General features: G+C 39.0%; 1 long non-coding RNA gene across 14 annotated transcripts in view; it reads right to left on the bottom strand.

Moving 5' to 3' along the window:
- LOC143643991 (uncharacterized) overlaps positions 1–21014 on the bottom strand; it is a 160315-nt gene that overhangs the window by 55457 nt on the left and 83844 nt on the right. For 7 of the 14 annotated variants that reach the window (XR_013156428.1, XR_013156429.1, XR_013156430.1 and 4 more), the window contains one exon: positions 8570–20041. The exons of 3 other annotated variants lie outside the window; for them this stretch is intronic. This is a non-coding gene — a long non-coding RNA (uncharacterized LOC143643991). Of the gene's footprint in view, positions 1–8569; positions 20042–21014 lie in introns of those variants that run through there. 4 more of the 14 variants (XR_013156418.1, XR_013156420.1, XR_013156421.1 and 1 more) reach the window with 2 other exon arrangements.

The following is a 21014-nucleotide window of genomic DNA, read 5'->3' as shown; positions in this document are numbered from 1 at the left end:
CTCCAGTGACATTCATTCACAACCTCTATAATTGGAACTCTAGTTGGGACACTCCCCATTAAATTAAAAACTAAAGACTTACAATATCAAGTCAATCAGCTCTCAGATATTTGGGGAGAACTCATTGTGGCAGTTTGGAACTATGCACACAGACAAAAGTGTACTTAAGTCCAATCCATTCCTATAGATGTGAACCCGCTGTAAGTAGGACTTTTTGATGAGGTTATTTTATTTAAGGTGTGGCCAAACCCAATCAGGAGGGGTCTTAACCCTATTACTGGAGTCCCTTACAAACAGAATTAAATTCAGACAGAGGGCAGAGAAAGCCATGGGTGGAAATGGGAGGGGACAGAAGAGGCTACCATGTGCATTGTTAGGAAACAGAACAACCCAGAACCAAGGATTGCCAGCAGCCAGCCCCAGAAAGCCAGTCTTCAGGAAGAAAGCATCATCTTGAGCCTTGATTTAGACTTTTTTTTAGCCTAAAACCAATAAGTTAATAAATCCCCATTGTTTAAATCAACCCACTGGATTGTATTTGCTTGAGCAGAGAGGAAAGGGAAGAGACTTTACCAGCAGCAGTGGCTGAGCACATCTAAGCTTCAAGTGTGGAATTAATTCACAAATTCTGATTACTAAAAATAGGCCACCAGCTCAGGTGAACCTTGGCAAAGTGGAGGTCGCTGATTTTTGACCTAGAGCTAAGGGGGCAGGGCTGACGGAAAAAGAAGAAAAAAAAACAGAAGGTTTTGTGGGCTGTGTTTCTATGGAGGCTTGGCTGCCCCTGAATACAGAGGCAGGAGTTCTCAGGCTGCAACTGCCCCAGAGATAGGCAGAAACAAGCTCTTTGAGAGCTTGTCTAGAGCTGATGCCTTCCCCAAGGGAGGGGTGAGACCCAACTTAGGTGGAATTCCTCCCTCAAGGAATTCAGACCCCAGGGCTTGGCAATTGGAAGCCATTAAAGCTAGCCTACAACCTCTCCTGTCTCTACTATGCCCCCAGCAGGGAGAGTCTGCTGAAGTTAAAGGTACTGCATCATCTTATGCTGGTGGGACCTGCAGGCAGACAAGCACGAAATACTGCGCAGGATAAGAAAAACAAACTCCAGAGACTTAACAGGAAAGTCTTTTAACCTGCTGGGTCTCACCCTAAGGGAAAACTGATGCAGGTGGCTCTTTCCTCCTGACAGGAGGCCAGTTTGGCCTGGGAAAATCTGGCTGGGGTCTATAATACCTAAGTAGACATTCCTAAAGGTGGGGGGAAAAGGCACTATACAGGCAGGGCAAGAAACAAGAACATAAGAACTGAAAAATTCGCCTCTGTTAAACTAAACCTAAGCTAGTGGTCCAGAAACAGCAGAACTGAATGTCAAAGAACAGACACACAACAAATGCATCCAGCAAAAACCCTAGGTAAAAGAAGTGAAAAAATCTCCAGAATAAATTAATTAAGGTAATTAAATGCCTAGATGCCAGCAAAAAATAACAACTCACACTAGGAAAATTGAAGATATGGCCCAGTCAAAGGAACAAACCAACAATTCAAATGGGATACAGAAGTTGAAACAATTAATTCAGAATGTTTGAACAGACATGGAAAACCTCATCAAAAATCAAATCAATGACTTGAGGGAGGATATAAAGAAAGCAAGGAATGAACAAAAAGAAGAAATCGAAAGTCTCAAAACACAAATCACAGAACTTATGGGAATGAAGGCACAGTAGAAGAAATGAAAAAAAAACAATGGAAACCTACGATGTCAGATTTCAAAAGGCAGAAGATAGGATTAGTGAACTGGAGGACGGAACATCTGAAATCTGACAAGCAAAAGAAAATATTGGGAAAATATGAGCAGGGACTCAGGGAATTGAATGACAATATGAAGCACATGAATATACATGTCATGGGTGTCCCAGAGGAGAAGAGAAGGGAAAAAGAGGAGAAAAACTAATGGAGGAAATTACCACTGAAAATTTCCCAACTCTTATGAAAGACTTAAAATTACAGATCTAAGAAGTACAGCATACCCTAAAGAGAATGGATCCAAACAGACATACTCCAATACACTTGCCTAATCAGAATGTCAGATGTCAAAGAGAAAGAGAGAATCTTGAAAGCAGCAAGATAAAAGCAATCCATCACCTACAAGGGAAGCCCAATAAGACTATGCATAGATTTCTCAGCAGAAACCATGGAGATGAGCAGACAGTGGGGTGATATATTTAAATTACTAAAAGAGAAAAATTGCCAATCAAGAATTCTATATCCAGCAAAACTGTCCTTCAAAAAGGGGGGAGAAATTGAAACATTTTTAAGCAAAAAATCACTGAGAGAATTTGTGACCAAGAGACTGGCTCTGCAAGAAATAAGAAAGGGAGCACTAGAGACAGATATGAAGAGACAGGAGAGAGGTGTGGAGAAGAGTGTAAAAGGAAGACTATCAGTAAAGATAAGAAGAAGAAAAATTAGATATGACATAAAATCCAAAAGGCAAAATGATAGACAAAAGTATTATCTGTACATTTATAACACTAAATGTTAATGGATTAAACTCCCCAATCAAAAGACATAGACTGGCAGAATGGATTAAAAAACAGGACCCATCTATAGGCTGTCTACAGGAAACACATCTTAGACCCAAGGATAAACATAGGTTGGAAGTGTAAGGTTGGGTAAAGATATCCCATGCAAATAACAATCAGAAAAGAGCAGGAGTAGCTATACTAAAATCCAACAAATTAGACTTCAAATATAAAACAGCTAAAAGAGACAAAGAAGGACACTATGTATTAATAAAATGAACAATGCAACAAGAAGACATAACAATCATAAATATTTATGCACCGAGCCAGAATGCTGCAAAATACATGAGGCAAACACTGCAAACACTGAAAATGGAAATAGACACATCTACCATAATAGTTGGAGACTTCAATTCCCCACTCGCATCAATGGACAGAACATCTAGGCAGAGAATCAATACAGAAACAGAGAATTTGAATAATACATTAAATGAGCTAGACATAACAGACATATACAGAACATTACACCCCACAACAGCAGGATACACCTTTTTCTCAAGAGCTCATGGATCATTCTCAAGGATAGACCATATGCTGGGTCACAAAGCAAGTCTCAATAAATTTTAAAAGATTGAAATCATACAAAACACTTTCTCAGATCATAAAGGAATGAAGTTGGAAATCAATAATAGGTAGAGTGCCAGAAAATTCACAAATATGTGGAGGCTCAACAACACACTTTTAAACAACCAGCGGGTCAAGGAAGAAATTTCAAGAGAAATCAGTAAATATCTTGAGACAAATGAAAATGAAAACACAGTATATTAAAACTTATGCGATGCAGCAAAGGCAGTGCTAAGAGGGAAATTTATTGCCATAAATGCCTATATCAAAAAAGAAGAAAGAGCAAAAATAGAGGCATTAACTGTCCACTTGCAAGAAGTAGAGAAAGAACAGCAAACTAACCCCAAAGCAAGCAAAAGGAAAGAAATAATGAAGATTAGAGCAGAAATAAATGAAATTGAGAACATGAAAACAACTGAGACAATCAACAAAACCAGAAGTTGGTTCTATGAGAAAATCAATAAGATTGATGGACAAAAAAGAAGAAGGGAGTGGTTGCAAATAAATAAGATTAGAAATGGAAGAGAAGACATAACCACTAACCCCACAGAAATAAATGAAGTAATGACCGGATACTATGAACAACTTTATGCTAATAAAAACGACAATATAGATGAAATAGACAACTTTCTAGAGAGGCATGAACAACCAACTTCGACTCAAGAAGAAATAGATGACCTCAACAAACAAATCACAAGTAAAGAAACTGAATCAGTCATTAAGAAACTCACCCAAAAGAAAAGTCCGGAACCAGATGGCTTCACAGGTGAATTGTACCAAACATTCAAGAAAGAGTTAGTACCAATCCTGCTCAAACTCTTCAAAAAGATTGAAAAGGAGGGAAAGCAACCTAACTCATTCTACGAAGCCAACATCAGCCTAATAACAAAGCCAGAAAAAGATATTACAAAAAAAGAAAACTACAGACCAATCTCTCTAATGAATATAGATGCAAAGATCCCCAACAAAATTTTTGCAAATTGAGTCCAGCACACATTAAAAGAATTATACATCATGACCAAGTACAATTCATCCTAGGTATGCAAGGATGGTTCAACACAAGAAAATCAATTAATGTAATACACCATATCAACAAATCAAAGCAGAAAATCACATGATCATCTCGATTGATGCAGAAAAGGCATTTGATAAAATTCAACATCCTTTCCTGTTGCAAACACTTCAGAGGATAGGAATAGAAGGGAACTTCCTCAAAAATGATAAAGGAAATATATGAAAAACCCACAGCTAACATCATCCTCAATGGGGAAAAACTGAAAACTTTCCCCCTAAGATCAGGAACAAGACAAGGATGTCCACTATCACCACTGTTATTCAACATTGTGTTGGAAGTTCTAGCCAGAGCAATTAGACAACAAAAAGAAATACAAGGCATCAAAATTGGAAAGGAAGAAGTAAAACTCTCACTGTTTGCAGCTAATATGATACCATATGTCGAAAACCCAAAAAAAATCCACAGTAAAACTACTAGAACTAATAAACGAGTACAGCAAAGTGGCAGGTTACAAGATCAACGCTCAAAAATTTGTGGTGTTTCTATACACTAGTATTGAACAATATGAGGGGGAAATCAAGAAAAGAATTCCATTTACATTTGCAACCAAAAGAATAAAATATTTAGGAATAAATTTAACTAAAGAGACAAAAGACCTATACAAAGAAAACTACAAGAAATTGTTAAAAGAAATCACAGAAGACCTAAAAAGATGGAAGGGCATACTGTGTTCATGGATTGGAATACTAAATACAGTTCAGATATCAATTCTACCTAAATTGATTTACAGATTCAATGCAATACCAATTAAAATTCCAACAACTTACTTTTCAGAAATAGAAAAACCAGTAACCAAATTTGTCTGTGCCCCAAATAGCTAAAAGTATCCTGAGAAAAAAAAATGAAGCTGGAGGTCTCATGCTACCTTACTTCAAGGCGTATTATGAAGCTACAGTGGTCAAAACAGCATGGTACTGGCATAAATATATATACACTGACCAACGGAATCGAATAAAGTGTTCAGATATATACCCTCTCATCTATGGACAATTGATCTTTGATAAGGCAGTCAAGCCAACTCACCTGGGTCAGAACAGTCTCTTCAATAAATGGTACCTAGAGAACTGGATATCCATATGCAAAAGAATGAAAGAGGATCCATATCTCAAAAATTAACTCAAAATGGATCAAAGACCTAAACATTAGACCTGAGACCATAAAACTGTTAGAAGAAAATGCAGGGAAATATCTTATAAATCTTATAGTAGGAGGCGGTTTTCTAGACCTTACACCCAAAGCAAGAGCACTGAAGAAATAAATAAATAAATGGGAACTCCTCAAAATAAAACACTTTTGCACATCAAAGAATTTCATCAAAAAAGTAAAAAGACAGCCTACACAATGGGAAACAATATTTGCAAATGATATATCAGATAAAGTTCTAGTATCCAGAATTTATAAAGAGATTGCTCAACTCAACAACAAAAAGACAGCCAACCCAATTACAAAATGAGCAAAAGACTTGAACAGACACTTCTCAGAAGAGGAAATACAAATGGCCAAAAGGCACATGAAGAGATGCTCAACTTCCCTGGTTATCAGGGAAATGCAAAACAAACTACAATGAGATATCATCTCACAGCCACCAGAATGGCCAGTATCAATAAAACAGAAAATGACAAATGCTGGAGAGGATGTGGAGAAAGAGGCACACTTATCCACTGTTGGTGGGATTGTCAAATGGTACAACCGCTGTGGAGGGTAGCTTGGCAGTTCCTCAAAAAGCTAAATATAGAATTGCCATATGAACTGGTAACACCATTGCTAGGTATCTACTCAGAGGACATGAGGGCAAGGACACAAACAGACATTTGCACACCAATGCTTATAGCAGCATTATTTACAATTGTGAAGAATGTGAAACAGCTAAAATGTCCATCAAAGATGAGTGGCTAAACAAATTGTGGTATATACATACGATGGAATATTACGCAGCCGTAAAACAGAATAAACTTATGAAGTATGTAACAACATGGATGGACCTTGAGGACATTATGCTGAGTGAGATTAGCCAGAAACAAAAGGACAATACTGTATGGTCTCACTGATGTGAACTGACATTAGTGAATAAACTTGGAGAATTTCATTTGTAACAGAGACCATCAGCAGGTAGAAATAGAGTAAGATATTGGGTAATTGGAGCTGAAGGGATTCAGATTGTGCAACAGGACTGAAGGTAAAAACTCAGAAATGGACAGCACAATATTACCTAACTGTAATACAATTATGTTAAAACACTGAATGAAGCCGAATGTGAGAATGATAGAGGGAGGAGGGCTGGGGGCACAAATGAAATCAGAAAGAAAAATAAATGATAAAGATTGAGATGGTATAATCTAGGAATGCCTAGAGTGTATAATGATAGTGACTAAATGTTCAAATTTATAAAATGTTTTTGCAGGAGGAAAACCAAAAGAATGTCATACTGCAGGGTGCTGAAAATAGATGATAATTAATATTTTAAAATTTTACCTTATGTGTGAGACTAAAGCAAAAAAGTGTTTATTTGGTACAAAATTTATATTTTTACTAATGCATTTCCTAATATGACTTATGTAGACAGCTTAACTGAACACCATAAGTACATGGAACCTTGAGTAGGACATGAGATTTTGTGGGTTTGTCCAGAGTGATGCCCTGATAAATCCCAGAATGATTTGAACAGTGAATAAAAAGGTGTTTGCAAAGTCCCCTTGGGGGAATGGTGAGAACGGGGGCAAATTCAACTTTCCCAAGTTGAATTCTTGATATTCTCACAAGCAGTGCAGCCAATGAAAGCTATAGGCTGAGCCCCCAGTCTTGGGGTTTGTTCATATGAAATTTAACCCCACAAAGGATAGGTCAAGCCTACTTAAAATTAGGCCGAAGAATCACCCCCAAAAGAACCTCTTTTGTTGATCAGATGTGGCCTCTCTCTCCAGCCAACACAAGGAAACTCACCACACTCCCCCGTCTACATGGGACATGTCTCCCAGGGGTGTGGACCTTCCTGGCAACATGGGACAGAAATCCTGGAATGAGCTGAGACTCAGCATCAAGGGATTGAGAAAACCTTCTCGACCAAAAGGGGAAAGAGTGAAATGCGACAAAGTGTCAATGGCTGACAGATTCCAAACAGAGCTGAGAGGTTATCCTGGAGGTTATTCTTACGCATTAAGTAGCTATCACCTTGTTATTCAAGATGTAATGGAGAGGCTGGAGGGAACTGCCTGAAAATGTAGAGCTGAGTTCCAGTAGCCATGTTTCCTGAAGATTATTGTATAATGATATAGCTTTCACAATGTGACTGTGCGATTGTGAAAACCTTGTGTCTGATGCTCCTTTTATCTACCTTGTCAACAGTCGAGTCGAACATATGGAATAAAAATAAATAATAGGGGGAAAAATGTTAAAATAAATTTCGTTTGAAATGCTGGTGATCAATGAAAGGGAGGGGTAAGGGTATGGTATGTATAAATTTTTTCTGTTTTCGTTTTCTTTTTCTGAATAGATGCAAATGTTCCAAAAAAAAAAAAAAAAAAAACTTCTAAGTGGAATAATGAGGCCCAGAGTGGGCATTCTTCATTAGGGGCTTCCAGCATAGAGGAGCAGGCCTTGCCTCTGCCTACTGGAACCCCAGCCATCCATCTTCCAAAGACCAAGGCAATTTTCAGTTTGGGGATCACTAGGATTTTGAGCTTAGTTGCTGTGACTTCAAATTGTCACACCTCCATCCAGCCTGGCCCTTTGTCCTAAGTTCTGATGCTGAACTCTTCTATAACATGTTCTTTCTCCATACAAGAGACCATCTAATTAGTGTCAGGGAAGTAGCTAAGGTTCTTTTGAGACTTTGGCTCTATTTGCTGTAGTGGTGGGTAGGATGTGGTTGGGAGCTAGCTCCACCAATGCTCAGTTCGCAAATGTGCAGTTATGCTTCTATCCCAATCTGTGCTGAAAGCTTGAAGCATTGAGACAAGAAAGCTTTTGATTTTGACAAGCCTTAAAGACTTCCTCCCAGATATGACCTCTGACCCTATGCATTAGGGTGATGTCAATTCAGATCATATGAATTCGAACAAACATGAGCCATGACCAGAATATTTTCCAAAGTGGGAGGTAAGGAGCTGGGATGGGTAAATAGAGAAGATTACAAATGACTGGCTGAGTGCTGAGAGCAGCAATCACCCAGTTAGGGCTATGGGCTCAAACAGTTAAAGGACCAGGCAAGCCTGCATTGAGTTGGCTGTGTATCCCCATGAACATGCCAGAGACATTTCCCACTTACACTGGTCTTTTGAGATTTTCTTTTTTTTTAATTGTGAAAAATAACATACACACAAAAAAGCAAATAATTTCAAAGCACACCACAACAATTAGCTATAGAACAGATTTTAGAGTTCGGTATGGGTTATAATTCCACAATTCTAGGTTTTTACTTCAGGCTGCTCCAAGACACTTGAGACTAAAAGAAATCAATACAATGATTCAGGAGTCATCCTCATTTCTTAAATCCTATGTTCTCTTTGATAACTCCACCTTCTCTTGTATATTTTTTAAAATTATTTTTTATTGATGTATTGTATATTTACATACCATGTAATCATCCAGAATATACAGTCAATGGTTTACAATATCATCATATGTGCATTTATCATCACAATGGGCTTTTTTTTTTCTTTTGTTTAAAATAACATATATACAAAAAAGCAATAAACTTCAAAGCACATTGCAACAATTAGTTGTAGAACAGATTTCAGAGTTTGGTATGGGTTACAATTCCACAATTTTAGATTTTTACTTCTAGCTGCTCTAAGATACTGGAGACTAAAAGAAATATCAGTAAAATGATTCAGCAATCATACTCATTTGATAAACCCTACCTTTTCTATATAACTCCACTATCACCTTTGATCTTTCTCCTACTCTTTAGTGGTATTTGAGCTATGCCCATTCTAACTTTTCATGTTGGAAGGGGCTGTCGATAATATGGGATGGGTGTTGGAATTGGTTGACGTTATGGAAAGGCTGGTCCCTCTGCATTTCAGGACTTATGTGGTGCAGGGACCCATCTGTAGGTTATAGGTTTGGAATCTTCATAGAATCTTATATATTGTCCTAGGTGTATTTTTAGGACTGGCTGGAATGGTTTTGGTTGGGGATTGGCAAGTTATGATAGGTAGTAATGTCTAACTGAAGCTTGCATAAGAGTGACCTCCAGAGTAGCCTCTCAACTCTATTTGAATCTCTCCCAGCCACTGATACCTTATTTGTTATACTTCTTTTCCCTCTTTTGGTCAGGATGGCATATACCAGCAGTCTTTTCTGCTTCACATCTCTTTCCCAACCTCCTCGCCTTTGAGAAAGGAGGAATTTAGTTTGAACTTCCCTTCCTTGTCCCTTTAATGGAATCAGGTCAAAAGCCTAGGAGCAATCACATGAAATTTGGAATAAATTTCTTTAAATGGCAGCTGGATAAGAGAAGTTCATACCAGAAAGGCTCACCCTTACTAAGTGGGGTTGCATGTGTTTAGGGGAGGGCAGAGGTCTTGGGAACCTCCACAACAGAGAGGCAATTTGCGTTTCTTTATTGGTTACCTGGTACCTGATGAAGCTGGTGGAGGTGCCATGAAAGAATAGCTCACAACCTCTCTCACTCACTGACTGCTATCCATACCTCCCTCCTCTCAGACTTATTCTGTCAGCTCTGAAAGGTAAGGCTGTAGCAAAAGAAAAAAGGTGATTCCTCTTATTTAGCAGCCAGGAAAAGGAGACTTAAAGAAATGCAACATCTCCCCCAAGGACACAGTGATATTTGGTCCATACTTGCAAAAGGGAAGTAGAGATGGAGTTGATTATGTATATAACTAACAATAAAACCTTTGCTTTTCCCAATCATCTGAATATGGTAGGTCAATTACCTGGGCAATTGCCTGTAATCTTCATTCAATGCATTAGTAGAGATTTTGTGTTCACTGGCACCTCTTTTCATAATCAAATCAGGAAATGTATACTACTTGTGATGTGTCAGTTCCAAATCAAAAAGCTAAGTATATGTTTCAAAAAGTGTTATGATAGGAAAAAGATGGTTTATTTGGAGTTATTAAATGAACAAAATATATTGAAACATTTTCTCAAAGTCTTTCTGTCTTGTTAGAAAAAATTACAGGCATTTTCAGGAAAAAGAAACAAAAAAACTTTGTGTGATTTAGATAGAATAACATTTTGAAACTGCTTTACTTGCCACAAGGTGCAGGTTTCTCCAGGCTAAGAGTCACTTGCACAAATTATTGCTCAGGTATTGCCTTTTCGAAATGAGATCATTATGGGGCCACAATGCCTGCGCTGGGTTTTGAGAGAAATCTGTATCCCTGAGTTAGTTTTAAGTTGACAGGCAATTTCCTCAAAGGAGAAAATTATCACTTTCCTCCGAAAGGAAAAACATCACAACTTCTCCAGAGTCATTGAGAACACTTTTCTCCATGTCCTGTAACTAAGAATTTCTCTCTGTTCTCTTTGTGACTTCCAGCTCAACTGCGCATTTATGTGAGTCTATTCTGTCACACGAATAAAGTACCTTATCTTATAGAACACATTTCAACCAGGACTCACAGAGCACTCTGATGATTCATTTATATAATGAAGTGCCAAAAAATGTAGAAAACCAATAAATCAGTCTTCTTGTAAAATACATGAGATGTGTGGACTAAGTACAGTGTTAGGATCACTGACAAGTACGGTGTCAGGGTCACTGACTTAGGGTCACCCTCAAGTACGGTGTTAGGGTCACTGACAGGTGTGGTGTTAGGGTCAACATCAGGGCCATCCCCAGCAATAGCCACTACCGTACCTAGTGGATGGTGCTGGCTAATTAAAATGTCCTGTCCTGGGCACCCTGTTCTCTTCTTGAGGGTCCTGATGGCCCTGAGATGGAGGACAGTGCTGGAAGAAGAGCCTGCACCAGCCCAAGAAAGGTATCCTGAGGGCACTGACTCCAGCTCAGGATCCCACAGGAGGTGTGGTGAAGCTCAGGCTTGATGCAGATGTACAAGGACTTGAGTCCTGGCTGAATTGAGGTATCTTCCCTGAACCCTGGCTGGACTAAAGATGTCTTCCATTTCTGTTGCTATGGTATGAACTCCAGAACTGATGGGCCTGGAAGAATTTTCCCAAAGAATCATGATAAATACTGGTAAGGAAAAGAAGAAAATCAGCATTGATACTGAAATCAAATGGAAAAAAAAAAAAAGAGCTTGAATCAAAGAGGAGAGGAAAGAAAAGCAGAAGGAAAAGAATGTTACCACCATCTGACACATCCTGCAGGGGACAAAGAGGTGTGAAAGGAGATGGGAGGAGTGGGAGAATGAGTGGGAGCTGCAGCCTGGGAGGAGCGGACAGGGGATGAGGGAGAGGCGAGGAGGCAGCTAGGAAAGAGGAAGCCTATGCAGAACCTCGAAGCCAAGATTCTAACCTTAAATGGGAAGAACCTTCATTCACCTGTGCCCTCAGCTGGTCCAGCTGATGACTAATGTTACCTGTGAGACCAATCTTAGAGGTTTAGGGGCTGCATTCAGTTCCAGAATTTGGCCAGGTTTGGAGGTGCTGGAGTTCCAGTGCTAGGGAGTCTGGAATAGGGGGTAGTGGTCACCAATGTGACGTTTGAACCAGAGAAGCCACCATAGAGGACAATTGTTACAAATTTAGAAAGTACGTTAATGATACACAAAATTTATCAAAGCCAGAGCATGAAACAGTATTTCAATAATCCTTATAAGGCATCAAGTTTTACAGCAAATGCAAAGAAATTTAGCCAATGATTAGCGACTTTACAGAATAACAATGTGAATTGACTCCGTAACTGAAGTTACAGATGGAGACTATAGGATGGAAATTTCTTTTTTTATGACTTTAAAGTGTTTGTGTCAGTGTACTAAAATTTTATTCTGTGAAAATGGATGGTTTAAAAATAGCCTTTAGCCTCTCCACCTGGTTAGCCCTTCCTATCCTCAGCACACCTCTCAGACCACACTGGTCATGATAAGCCAGAATTCCAACGAGGGTTTCAGCAGACACCCCTGGCTGTGTTTCCCTAGGCTGCACCGGTGATTAGAATCTGCTCCTGGATAGGCCATCTGTCTAAGGAAGATACCTATGGCTCCTGGTCCTCAGAGTCACAAACGTGGGAAGCCCATCCACTACGACAGAGGTCGCCCTGGCTGGAATAACAACAGTAAGGCTACAGATAATATGCTTTAGTAAGGTCAAACTCAGCTGGCCCAGTTCCTAAGTCAAAGAATCTTCCCATGAGGACAGCTACTCTTTATAACCTTCATTGCCTCACCGGAGTTTCATGTTCCTTTGAGGATCTCACACCAGGTGTCACCAATGTCACTGCCACATTGGCTTTAGGGCAGTCTGCCTCCATTTAATTTGTCTGGCTCAAATTTAGAGACCTGAGACCCAGGTGAAATTTTAAAAGCTGAGCTATATTCTGTAAGAATTACAATGCATTTTCCCTGGTAAACTCATTCATCAGGTTACCTTTTGGCTTCCAACTTGACTTCTCTGAGTTTGCCTGTTTCTACAAAGGAAAAGGAAAAGTCAGTACTGCACAGAGCTGAGGTCACTTGCAAGGTGTTTCCAGGCAGAATCATGGGCAGGATTCAAGAACTATCAGATCCTTTCAAAAACATCTCCTCTATTCATATTATTACTGAGATAGTGTGCTATTATGATGATATTTTGACCAGGAAAAACAAGAATACACAAACCTCATCTTATTTATCCACTTTTTCTCCCCTCCCCATGTTATCTCCAAGGTAGGACCTCATAGATAATAATAAAAGGAAAACATACAAGCACTGGATTATTAGTTAGAACTTTGGTCCAAAACAGACTAGCTCCAGACTAGTGTGGACCCTTGGAGAACTCATTTTGTTTAGGTTTGTGGAAGCATAGCTTATATAATCAAGGGCTGGACTAACATTATTACTGCACCTTAAACAAACCACAGATCTTACAACTAGTTGATACTCACCACTGCCAAAGGAAACTATATATCTGGCTGCCATTTAGAGAAAGATAAAGCATCCAAATGCAGGAAGAAAGGTGATTTCTTGCCACTCAAGCCAAATGGAATAGAGGGACCATGTTTGACCTTTCCTCCCTCTGAAAACTACACTTATACAATCCAGACAATCAGTGATCTAGTTCAGTGGTTCTAAGTATGGTTCCCAGCCCACAAAGATGAGTATCACCTAGGAACTTGTTACAAATGCAAATTCCCAGGCCTCGCCTCAGGACTACTGGATCAGAAATTCTAAGGGCAAGGTTTAAAGACACTCCAGGTGATCCTGATGCCTGCTCAAGTTTGAGAACCACTGATATAGAGCTTGGATTGTTCTACCCTTGATTCTGACTCACTGTAGCGTGTGGGGATTGGGAAAGGATGGGGCAAAAGGGAATAGACGTAGGTACTGGAGTTCCTCCTGAAGGTCAGTTAACACAGTTGAGATGACTTGTCTTGATTGGAGCATGGAGTCTCTGAGGAGTCAATGTTATCAAGCTATTGTTGGCAATTAGCATCAAGCTGATGCTTGAACTAAGCACTCAAATTGACTACTTTTCATCTTAGAAAGAAGACAGGACTGAGAAGCAGCCTGCCATAAGAATTCCTACATGGAGAGGTCCAAAAAGGCTGGAGCTAAAGACAACAGGAATGAGCAAAGATCTAGAGAAACTCTGCTCACTTCATAATGGCCCTTGCAGAGTTCTTCTAAGAAGTCTTATTTAGGTTGAGCAAGAACATTCTCCAAGTCTCTCTCTGTGGAGAGTCAAGCTCACCTACAAAGAAAGGGAATATACTAGGTATGTCTGGTTAGCCCTGGAGGTCTTCTAAGCATCTTCGAAGGAAAACACAAAACTAAAATTCCCCTTATTTTAATAAGGCTGAAGATAATTATGGGAAGTTATATACTGCAAAAGAGAATATCAGTGAAATCTCTTTAGCTGTAGGTGACAGAAAGACTTCGTAAAGATAAAGGGGAGCTCACATAAAGAAAAACCCAGAGACACAGTCTCATAGGGAAAAAAGAACTGTACTGGCTCTAGGTTTCCATGTCTAAGGGACTGATGGCAGTATCTTCACAGTATCCTTGTATTCAGTATAAACTCCAACAATTTCAAGCTCAAGAATCAAATTTGAAGAAGAGAATAATTGATTGGCCAATTTGCTCACATCTTGTCACTAGGCTGGAAAAGAGTGGGGCTTCTTGATTGTTCCTCCAAATACTTATCTAAAGGATGATGATTCTGTTTACTATATGCCACAGGAATACTCTTCTCCTTGATTTGCTTGTATGTGGGTTTTGTAATCAACCCTGATCACAGTCACATTATCAAAGACTTGTGAGTGACTTAGAGGTTGTCTACACCAGAGCTCCCAAACAACCTTAAGGACCAAGCTTTGCTTGTTTGGATATTTTTTTTTTTTTGGTATGATTAATTTCCAATTTGTCTGATACTTCTGTAAAATACCATAATCATAAAAATAGAAAAGGAAGAGAAGACCAAAAATAGAGGAAAAATAAGTATTGTAAAAACAAAAGGTAATAGAAGAAAAAAAATACCCCAATCACTTAGATCTAGCAGTTGTAACTGTCTAATTGCTGTAAAATTTTCTAAATGCCTATTCCCATCTTCTGTCTTTATTGAGATAATGGACCACAATAATAGATTTTGAGCACTAGTTCTCAACCTTAACTACACATTGTAATTACTTGGGAAGATTTTTTTAAATATTAATGTAACTAGGTGGTTCAATGGTAGAATGCTCACTGTTCATGTGGGAAACCCAGGTTAGATTCCCAGACCATGCACCTAAAAAAATAAATAATAAAAATTTTAAAATATTAATGTATGGGTCTCATCCCCAGAGATTTCAATTTAATTAGTCAGCAGTGAAAACTGGAATTAAGATTTTTTTTAAAACTCTTCAGATAATTCTTAAGTACAGCAAGAACTAAAATCCTCTAACACAGATATATGCTTTTCAGCACAGGAAAGCATCAGAACCATCTGTGGAAATTTATAAATATATATTTGCTCAGGGCCTACTCGAGTCTCATGAAATTATAATCTCTAGCAAGTACAGGGCAGCGGGGTACTTTCAAATGTCCCACTTTCAAAGTGGTTCTAAAGGATATCCCTGGATAGGAGCTGTGGGTTCAGGCCAAACACCTTATTTCACTGAAAAAGAAATGGAGACGGAAAGGTAAAACGTCAAACCCAATTAACACACAGATCAGTTATTGTGTAAGAGAGATGGAAGCATTTATTTGTTATATTACTTTGCAACTGTACAAATCACATCCTCTTGAATGTGAAGGAAGAGACCATGGGTGGTGATGAGTAGATATGGAAAGAGAGTGGAAGACACAAACTAGCTTCAGCTACAAAAACAGTTCCTTTAAGTACAATCAGCTAGATGTTGGTTTTAGTTGATATTGGAGATTGAATCAAACATACCCCCCCCCGCCCCCCAAAAAAGGCAGGCTCGGGTACCAACTCCTGGTCTTGTGGGTGTGAGCTCATATGTAAAGAGCACCTTCAAAGATGTTATTAGTTAAGGTGTGCCCAAACTGAATAAGGGTGGGCCTTAATCCAGTATGGCAGAAGTCCTTATATACAAAGGAAACTGGACACAAAAATATAAGCCATGAGGACTTCTAGAAGCCAGGACTTGGAAGTCAGCAGAACCCAGAAGAGAAAGGAGAAGATGTCACCATGTGTATTGCTGTGTGTTGGAAAAGCCAAAGAACTCCAAAGCAGCTAGAAGATACTGACTAGGAGGAAGCAAACCTAGCCTCTGAAACTATGAGCCCATAAATTTCTGTTGTTAAGCCAACCCATTGTATGGCATTTGTTTTAGCACCTAAGAAACTAAAACACTTCATAAGTTAAATTAAACAAATTAACTCCAGTTCTTAATAGATGTTTTTGAGTGTGTAGATTTAAATTGTGGGAAATGGGAAAGAAAGTAGGTTCTTGCAAAAAAACAAAAAGTTACAGCCTTATTTGTCCATAATAACAATAACAAAATTTCACAACAGAATTAGATAGCTTTTAACACTATGATGCATGACACAGCACATGAAGGATGGGATGATGTGTTTTGTGTAAAGTTAATAGACTCAGGTGGGAGTAAAGGGTTCCAAGTTACTTCTGGACTAAATCAAAGTGTGAGCTCCATGAGGAAGGTCTGAGGGGGAGGTTTAGGAGAGGAAGGAGACACTAAGCTGACTGCCACCAGAGACTCCCTGGATTTAAAAGGAGAGATTTGAATTGTCTGGTTCAGTGATACCATGCTGATTAATCAAGCACTAAGAGTGAAGACAGAATGCCTAATATGAATACCAAGCCTAAACTGTATTCGTAAATAATAATGATTTTATTTTCCCTCACTGCTAATTACAGGCAATAATATAATGACCTTAAAAAAATAAAAAGGAAACAGAAATGACTTAAATGTGCAATTATTCACTAAGCAATTTTCAAATTACAAATATAGATTACTCTGATCTGCAGGGAAATGTGATTAGCACATCCAAGTGCCAAGCTGCCCTGGAATGCGATATATTTTTATTTTAATGAAATGATGTCAAAGTTGGATATAGACCATTAGCATTGATACGAAATGTGCTCTTCTGTTTATTCTGCCTCATTATCCTCCTGCAGATCAAAAGGACAAAGTAGGTCAGCATATCACCACCCAGGTGAGTCCTCCAAAGCTGAAACCAATGTCAACACAATAAAATGAAATCCTGTTTAAGATTTCAGTTTAAGAAGCTGGAGGAGACTTCAACTTGTCTAAAGAAAAACTCAGGGCTCTGTAAAAACACTCCAGTAGGACTTCCCCAGCAGCCACAGTCAACATCTTGCCTCCCCTAGTGATCTCATCCTGTGCCAGTTTGAATCTGTATCCCAGAAAAATCATGTCCTTTAATCCTCATTCAATATTGTTGAGTGAAGCATTTGATTAGATGGTTTCCATGGAGGTGTACCTCAACCCATTCAAGGTGGGGTTGCTTCCTGGAGCCCTTTAAGAGGGAACCATTTTGGAAAAAGCTTTAGAGCAACCAGAGACACCAGAACTGACAGAGCCAACTGAACAGACAGAGCCCCCAGGGAAGCCGCTGAAGAGAAAGCTAGCAGATCTCACCATGTGCCTTTCCAGCTAAGAGAGAAACCACAAACATCATCAGCCTTCTGAATCAAGGTATCTTTCCTTCAATGCCTTAGATTGGACATTTATTTTGGACATTTTCATGGCTTTTGTACTGTAAACTTGCAACTTTAATAAATTCTCCTTTTTAAAAGCCTTTCCATCTCTGGTATATTGCATTCCCGCAGCTTTCAAACTAGAACACCCCCCCCCCCCCCCCATCATGGCATCCAGACCCTCTGTGTGCTGATTATACTTAAATCCACTCCTCTAGCTGTGATATCTCTTCTAAGCAGCAGGCCATCTACTTGACCACTTCACTTGACACCATCACTATACCCCAAAGTTAAGATAGGCCAAATACCCTCCTTCTCTCATCAACCTGCTCTTGTTTCAGTTTACCTCAGTAAATGGCACCATGGTCCAACCAGTTGCTTGGGCCAGAAATGCACAAAATATTCTTGGCACCTCCCTTTTCCTTCCCCTTACTTCAAGTTCTGTTGATTTTATTTCCAAAATATTTCTTAAACTTCTCTGTGTCTTAAAGCTATGGTCACCTCTCCCCTATACATTATGCAGAGACTTATAGAAGCCCTCCAAATGTTTTTCCTGCTTCCATCCGAACCTCCACTCAAACACCAGACTGGCCTTTATAAAACATTATTGGACCACATCAATCTTCTTTTTTAAACTTGAGTAGTTATTGAACTTCAGATTAAGTTCAAACTGCTAAACCTGGTGTGATGGTTTAGTTTTATGTGTCAACTTGGCTAACCTATAATACCCAATTAATTAATCAAGCACTAATTTTGACATTATCGTGAAGATAACAATAAGTTGACTCAAAGTAAAGGAGATTACCCTCCATAATGTGGGAAGGCTTCATCCAGTTGAAGGCTTTGAGAGCAAAAATTAAGGCTTTCCCCAAAAGAAGAAATTCTTCTTCAAGACTATCACATCTACTTTGACTGCATTTCCAGCCTGTAAGGCTGTCCCAAAGATTTCAGACTTGCAAGCTCCCAAAAGTATAAAAATTCCTTGAAAAAATGTTTGTCTATCTATCATCGATTTATATCAACTATCTGTATCTATCTTCTATCATTCATCTACCCATTATCTCTATCCATCTCTCTATACCTGTCTATTTATATCTCCTATTGAGTGGTTTTGTTTCTCTGGAGAGCCCTGATTGATACACCCCCATGTGGGGCATTGCAGTGTGGCTTCCCCTGCCCACTTTGACCTCATTGAACAGATTCTGTCCATAGCACCCCACCTTCCAGCATCAGTGACTAGTCAGTTCCTTGATGACCCTCTACCCCCAACTCGCCTATCTCAGCTTCTTCACATGTGCCAATCCCTCTTCCAGGTACTTAAGCACACTCCATCCCACTCTTTCCCTGGATATCTCCTTCCCACCCTTTTGGGATGGAGATGGAGAGTTAACTTTGTCAAAGAAGCTGTCTTGGCAACCCTATTCCAAATAGTCTTTCCTGGTATACTCTGTTACTGAACTCTGACTTCTATCATGAAACATCCCACAGTTAGCAATTACGGCTTTATTTACTCATTTATAGTTTGTATCCCATACTAGACTCTAAATTTCATGAAGGAGACCATCCCTGTACCTAGTACAATGTCTCGTCAATGGATGTCAATGAATATTTGTAGAATGAATAAATTTCTTTTTTATTACAGAGAGTCTACCTAACACGGTGCGGTGGAAAGAGCCCTGGACTAAGATTTAGTGGATTTACTCCGAGCTCAGTACTAACTGAGAGACTTTAGGCAAATACTTTGTTCCTTCAGATTCCAAAACTATATATGAAAAAGATTCTGAATTTTGTTATTAAGAGAACTCTCCCACTTCCTAGGATTCTCCAGATTGGCCTCTATTGTGCAGCAAGCGCCCGTTTGGACCTTGATGGGAGCTGAAGTATCCCTCTCCATAGTGCTTTACTCATATGGTTAACAAATTGGCACTGCTGAGATGTCCTTAGGAAATCTCAGCTATCTCAGCTGGCTTACCCCAGAGCCAGTGGTCCAAGTTAAAGGCCATGTGGAAACAGCAAAATCCTCAGAAGTTATACACACCATATTCTCTTGGTTACAGAGTAGTCCTAAACATTGTGGGTAGGTGGGAAATAGAGAAGGGTATGAACACCAGAAGGGAGGTATGATCAGGGCCATCTGAAAGGCTGACTGTCCTAGAAACTCCAAGTTAGTAGTGATCATCCATCAATGGCAACATGAAAATTAGATGCTAGCACTTAAATCCTTTTTAGATGCTAGCACTGAAATAATGATATCACATTCAAGAGACAGAGAGTTAATGGAACACTGGAAAACCAGCAGCTGCAAAGCCATGTTGTTTCTTCACCCCTGATGTTGCTGAGATGCTGTTTGTTGACAGGTAACGGATGTGATCTAAACCACTTCATTTCACAAAGGAATGGATCTGCCAGTCTGGAAAATCCAGGAAGATCTTGATAGAAACAATTTCTTGACATTTTTTTCTTCTCATCTCATACATGAAGCACTGAAAATTTTCTCAGCTCTTCTAAAGGAAAAACTGCAGAAATGTAGAATACAGTAATAGAGAAACACAAGCAGCAGAACCATCTTTTTTTATATGTGAGAGAAAAAGGAATAGCAAGAGAAAGAAGGAATATGGGAGAAGCAGAGAATGAAGGCAAGATAAAGAAGAGAAGGATGAGGGAGGATATTAAAGAGGGAAAGAGGTAAGAGAAGAGAGGGTGAGAAAGGCATGAAAAAGGAGAAAGAAAAGAGGAAAAAAGGAGAAAGGAAAGAAAGTTCTCATCAGGGCACATAATTTACATGTCCACAAAATTTGTCCCAAAGCAGATAAAATCACTGATAGTCATATATTAAGCCAAAATCTTCACCAGACACACATTCCAAAATGACTTAATTAATTCATTATTAATCTATAAATACACAGAGAACCAGGGCTGGAGATGGGGAACTTTCTACAGATTTCACCTTCCTCTTGGCTCCCAGCAGATCAAAACAAACTATTTCCTTCTGATAAAAAGACCCTCCTGGAGTGAGCAAGGAGGGTGCAAAGGCAAGTTGGAATGCTCGCCTTTCATGTGGGAGACCTGGGTTCAATTCACGGACCATGCACCCAAAAAAATAAGACCCTTTTAGTTATTGGTGCTCATTTATATTTTTTGTTCCTGAAATAACATTTTTATAATTGTACTATTAACTATTGTCCATGATTCACCTTAGAGTTCACTGGTTGTGTTATATAGTCCCATGGATTTTAATTTTTCTTTCAATTTTCATTACAGTAACAGATATACAATCAACACTCAAATATATATTTCAGTGCTGTTAATTATGTTCACAATATTGTGCTATTATCACCACCCTCCTTTTCCAAAACTTTTCAATCATCCCAAACAGAAACTCGGTACAATTTAAGCATTAACTCATGTATATTCTTAATCTGAACAAAGTTATCATTTCTGTTCCTGGTTGTGTCATGAAATATCCTAAAAGTAAGAATTCTCACTCACGTCTAGTGTGGGCATCTCAGATAGCCTAACTCCACAAAGCCCTTGATTTA

This window comes from Tamandua tetradactyla, chromosome 8, assembly GCF_023851605.1.
Source record: "Tamandua tetradactyla isolate mTamTet1 chromosome 8, mTamTet1.pri, whole genome shotgun sequence".
Lineage (NCBI taxonomy): Eukaryota > Metazoa > Chordata > Mammalia > Pilosa > Myrmecophagidae > Tamandua > Tamandua tetradactyla.
This window is presented reverse-complemented; position numbering and strand designations above follow the sequence as displayed.